Consider the following 5,814-nt stretch of genomic DNA (forward strand, 5'->3'; position numbering starts at 1 on the left):
TGGTTCCAAAGGAATCGTCTAAGCCTTCATCTTTAGCGATGTAGGGAAACAATGGAAGACCTCAATGCGGATGCTCTGTACGGTGATTTTAACTGTGCCCCTATGTGCGAGCTGAAAATGTTGTTCACTACGCAGCCGCACTCGGTTTCTTGGCATTAAGCTTTGTGTGACTGTTAGTCAAAGGTAAAATGAATGAAACGTAAACTGGAGGGAGCGATACTAACAATCTGATTATCATTCAGACTAACGTGTGTTCCTTGTATACTACGCTTATTCTGCCATATTGTTATTTACTGCAATGAGAGAAGCCTCTACATTGGTTTGCTCAGACTGTACATATTTCAGTCACCAGCTTAATAATTTCTTATGACAGAGTTTAGAACAAGAACGAGTGACGTTTTTTTTTTGGTGAGAACAAGGTGAATGTTACGTGCTACAGAAAATATAAAGCTATTTGTATGAGCTGCTAAGGTAGAGCGTAGTAAGTCAATCGTAGACACGTACATTCAATTAGTGGACAACCACGTATATGTGTTGCTGATTTCCTTACCCTATCCTGTCCAACGGAGCTTGTAATCTATCTCTCTTCAACCTCGAAAAGACGTTAGAGTTTAAAGTCTCTCCTTTTTTGTTATGATTTCTGGTTTTCATTTACGTGTGTCTTTTTGTTTTATTTGAAGACTGGTTTTTGTAAGATCCTTAATTATTGCCCGTGTGTGAGAGGTGTGATATATATATATATATATATGTGTGTGTGTGTGTGTGTGTGTGTGTGTGTGTGTGTGTGTGTGTGTGTGTGTTTTGGGAGGGGGGGTGGGGGGGGGGGAGGTTGGTTGGTTGGTGTATAATAGAAAAAAAATACGCAAAGGGAGAGAGAAGGAAGAATGAAGTAAATGAAAGAATGAGTTAAAGAGAATGAGAGGGAACAATGAGAGAGTAGAGAGGTTGGGGCGGTTAAGAAAGTGAATTGAGTAGTGAATAATCGTGGTAAAGAGAGTACGCGTTTGAGAGAATGTGTCCGAGAAATAAAAAAGGAGAAAGAAAGAGGGAGGAAGTTAGGAGGTGAGTAAGTGAATTAGAGAGAGAATGAGAGGGAGCTGGAGGGGGAAGGCTGCAGTGACCGCTGTCAGCGTAGCAGGCTGCAGCTGCAGCTGCGGTTGCCTGTCACGGCACGTTGGGCAGCTGAGTCAGCCACCACTTCAGAGCGCCTTGTCGCTGTTTCCCGGGAAACACCGCCTTTTTGGGATCCTGTTTTATACATGAGAATTTATGTCGGGAGAAGTTGTTAAATAAAAAGCTGCCGGCGCCGGAGGAGAGGCTGGCGTCCATTATCCGTGATGGCCTGGGGCCAGCGCCAGGGCCGGGCCGGCGATGGCGCCGCGTCTGCTACACTTGTGCACACCCTAATGTTCTGTTAGGTTTGTCCTCTTCTGAAACCTCAACACTGTTGCGGAGAAATGTCGCTGCTCTAGGAGTGGGACAATGACTCTAAGTAGGAAAAGGATCTGAAGTCGATATTCTGTAACTTAGGGGACGAACGTATCACCTAGATCAGGGCTTCCCCTACTCAGTCAAGAGCACAGTAACTTTAAATTTCAGAGGGAAACCCATGGGAACTGAAAGCTTCTTAATGCAAGTGCCATGTTCCCAATGTGCCCCCCCCCCCCCCCCCCGAAGTATCAATAGTCTTTGGTTTAGAGATAAATGAAAACAACTTGAAATTAACGATCCAATTTGAATTCCCACTGTATCCAGACACTTGCTAGTGGATTTACTCCCTTTGTTCAACACATTATAGCCTGATTAAAAGTACTTGGTAATTGAAATTTCACACGATGACAAGCTGCCGCTTATGTTCTGTTCACTTCGACTGTTTGGCTACTGTTGTGTAAGGAGCATGCATTTTTCGTAACAGTCCTGTGTGTATGTGTGTGTGTGTGTGTGTGTGTGTGTGTGTGTGTGTGTGAGTGTGTGTGTGTGTGTGTGCGTGTGTGTGGTTTCTCGTGGAATCCGAAGAAAAATGTTCAAATGTATGTAAAGTATTCCTTTGGTCGTCCTCCCTCCTCATTCATTTCAACTAGAAACTTCCCTTGTTGTGAAGGTGATAGAGAAGCTGCACCCTTCTTCAATGTTCCTGACCTCAGGCACCGATCCATGTTAAAAGGAAGTAAACTGGTCAAAAATCGACTTATGAAATAGGTAGTGCACTGGCAAAGCAAGTTTAACATTTAATGATGCCTGGGGCCTCATACGTGCTAGCGAGCGCTGTGATTGGTCGACAAAGCTCGCTCCGCGCATGCGTAAAACATTTCAGCACATCTAGCGCTGTGAGACGGCGCACAAACGACCCCCGTGTTGTTGCGAAACAGTCGATCAGAGAAGCCGCATTCTCCGGCACTAAACTGCGTATACGTTCTCACTTAGGAACCGCAAAGGCTGCTTGGGGATACGACCTGAAGTAAAAGTAAACGTTTTTCACACACAAAAAAATAGTGATGAATTTGATTTTCACATTTTTATTCAATAATTTTACTCATTATTTTACACGATTTGGTAAAAGGTGGCCGCGGACTCCCTAGAAAGAGCTGGCGGACCTCTAAGGGGTCCGCGGACCACACGTTGGGAAGCCCTGACCTAGATGACTGACAAGAAAATTTGTTCAAGCTAGACACACGTAATCATGAAAGGTGGCGGGCATTGCGCAGACGATTCACAGAGACTCGTTGTTTGGTGCTGCGAATCAGAAAAAATAATAAAAAAATTTGAAAACCGTAGTTATAGGAAACGTTGTTTAAAGTAGTTCCCTCAGTGAGTAGTGTGAAAGACATTTATAGAAATGGTAAAAACTGTTTGACAAGACAAATCTACTGGTACACTCGTCCGGCCACAACTGCGGGTTCATTCATTTCTCATTGAGGAGGCGTATTAAATTAGAACACATGAAATATTAGTTCAATTTATTACATACACGAACAAAAGATTTACTTAAGTTTGACACAGATCCTTGCCACAGGACTGCTTGATAAGTAACAGCCTTTTTTTACCTATTCTATCTATCGCTTGAGCCATGTTCCGCAGCTACAGCCATCGTTAATAGGACTTGGCATGTTAATGGTTAAGGAGTTACCGGATGCCCTTCCTGCCACCCCCCCCCCTTACCCCCCGGGACGGAATCAGTGTACCCCAACTGTCTGCGTCGAGTGTAATCCATGGAGTAGTGCGAATCTGTTCAGATGTCTGCGAGCCGTGTAACTGAGGCGGAACATGGGGACCAGCCCGGTATTCACCTAGCGGGATGTGGAAAACCGGCTAAAAACAATATCCAGGCTGGCTGGCACGGCCCTCGTCGTTAATCCACCAGGCGGATTGGATCCGGGGCGGCGCGCCTACCCGAGTCCAGGAAGCAGCGCGTTAGCGCTCTCGGCTACGCTGGCGAGTTTGATAAGTAACACCCTTTATTGACTATTAAAGCAACACTTGATGCACAAGTTAACGAGCTCTTCTCTTGCAGTACAATTTTCGACATGTAAATGCACAAGTCCACCAGAAACTTTGAAAGTCATGTTGGTCCTCTATACTGTAACGTTGAAACCTTCAGATGAGGTTACGAACTGGGAGAGGGCTCCTGCTAGCTCAACGTGAGGGCGCTACAGAGCTGATAGGTGGTCTTCAGAGCGCCCCTCATACGTCGTTGTGGATTACAGTGGGCCCCTGCTAATGCCTTTGGTATCGATATACGGTGCTAGCTTTGGTGTGCAATGTGATGTCTCTACGGTACCACAAAAACTACTCAGCTGGCACGTATTAGCAGTTGAATATGATGGCTGTTATAGTAACTTTCAACTCCTTAGAGGACAAGACAAAAAACAAATAATCACAAGCTATTGCCCAACGGCAGGTAATGTGTCACATGATGTCTGCAGATGACACTATACTAATATAGTCAAGAGGCACTGACAAAAAATTGGCAGATTGCACTCGGCGACTATGAGGAACTCATTCGTGTAAATCATGTAGAATATGTGCTCATTATCCAGATAATACATTTTTTCGATTTTCTTTGAAAACAATAAGCACGTCGGACAAATAATTAGCCAATCCCAAGGACATCACTCTGATACCGTGTTACCCCATCACAAGCGATGATTACGGCTTCCAATCGGCAAGAAAGAATCCTTAAGTTTCTTTAGATATGCTACATCCCACTGAAGCGACTCGTTGCTCATTAGGTGCTGCAGAGCCACAAAACTGCGAAGATATAAAGTGGTACTTTTCATCCGCTGTTCCAAACAGTCCCATACATTTTCTATGGGTTTACGATCGGCGTTGTAGCGGGCTAGTCGAGATGGAATAGGGTGTCTTTCAAACGAGGAAAACATGTGTTACAGCGTTACGTGTGTTACCCATGAAATACATATGTCAATTCCCCCCATGTGACTTCATAACTGTCTAGCGTGTGAGATGAAAATATACCAACAGAAACATATTAATGCTGTGGCATGTGAGGACTTTCTGTTTTTCCGTGTAAAATATGTTTTGAAATGAAAATCATAATTAAAAATATTTGGTCAGACACTTTTGCTAAAGAGGACAAGCAGAAGCGAACTCTGTATGTCTTTTGGTGAAAACAAATGAAACTTTACTTCAATTACTCTAGCCATTTTGCCGTGTCGTTTTCTTCTCTCTCTCTCTCTCTCTCCCCCCTTCTCTTCCTGTCGCTATCTCTTTTATTTTATTTTTTTTTTAATATGTAACTGGAATTTAGTTGCAGTATCAGACCTGCACTATCCCCTGTTATCTTTAATGTATACATTGAAGAGGCGCTGAAAAAATTAAGGGAAAATTCACAGACAGGTGTAGTAATTCATGGCCAACGAATAGATATGATATGCCGATGATATAGCTGTCCTGGCTGAAAGTGAAGAAGATCTTGTAGTCCTACTGAATAGAATGGATAAAGTTATGGGTGAAGAATATAATATGAGAATTAATAAAGCAAAAACAAAAGTAATGGCATGCGACAAAGAAGATCAAGTGAAAGTCCAAGTTCATGTAGGCAATGAACTGCTTGAACAAGTTGATAAATTTACTTATCTGGGCAGTAATATTACCAGGGATGGAAGAAGCAAAGCAGAAGTGAGAAGTAGAATAGCGCAAGCAAAGGCTGCTTTTAACAAGAAGAAAAACATTTTATCTAAGAGCATCAGCCTTGAAATCAGGAAAAGATTTTTGAAATCATATGTGTGGAGTGTGGCATGCTATGGGTGTGAAACATGGACTCTCGGGACAGAGGAAGACCAGAAGCTAAATTCTTTTGAAATGTGGTGCTATAGACGCATGCTCAAAATAAAAGGTATCGACAAGGTCACAAACGAAGTGGTTCTGGAAAGAGCAGGTGAGAAGAGAAGCTTCTGGAGTTTCATTGTTAAAAGAAGAGTGCAATTTACAGGCCATCTATTAAGACATAAAGGACTCCTGAACACAATCATAGAGGGATATGTCAAGGGAAAAAGACCAAGAGGAAGACCACGACTGAGGTACATGGATCAAATCGTGAAAGATGTGGGATGTAACACCTATAAAGAAATGAAAAGCTGAAAGACACACAGAATGGAGCCAAGCTGCCATTGTAGCTGTTGCAAACCAATCCTTGGATTGACCACTACAGAAGAGGAAGATCCCTGATCATATCCCATGATAATAACCATAACTTCGTGTGAATATTTGTATCTTTCCTTTTCAGAGACGTAAAGAAAGGATTGGTAGCAAATTGTTGGAGGGTAGATCGAGCGAACGAATCATGTGTTCACCCGT

This window comes from Schistocerca nitens, chromosome 1 (assembly GCF_023898315.1).
Source record: "Schistocerca nitens isolate TAMUIC-IGC-003100 chromosome 1, iqSchNite1.1, whole genome shotgun sequence".
Classification (NCBI taxonomy): Eukaryota; Metazoa; Arthropoda; class Insecta; order Orthoptera; family Acrididae; genus Schistocerca; species Schistocerca nitens.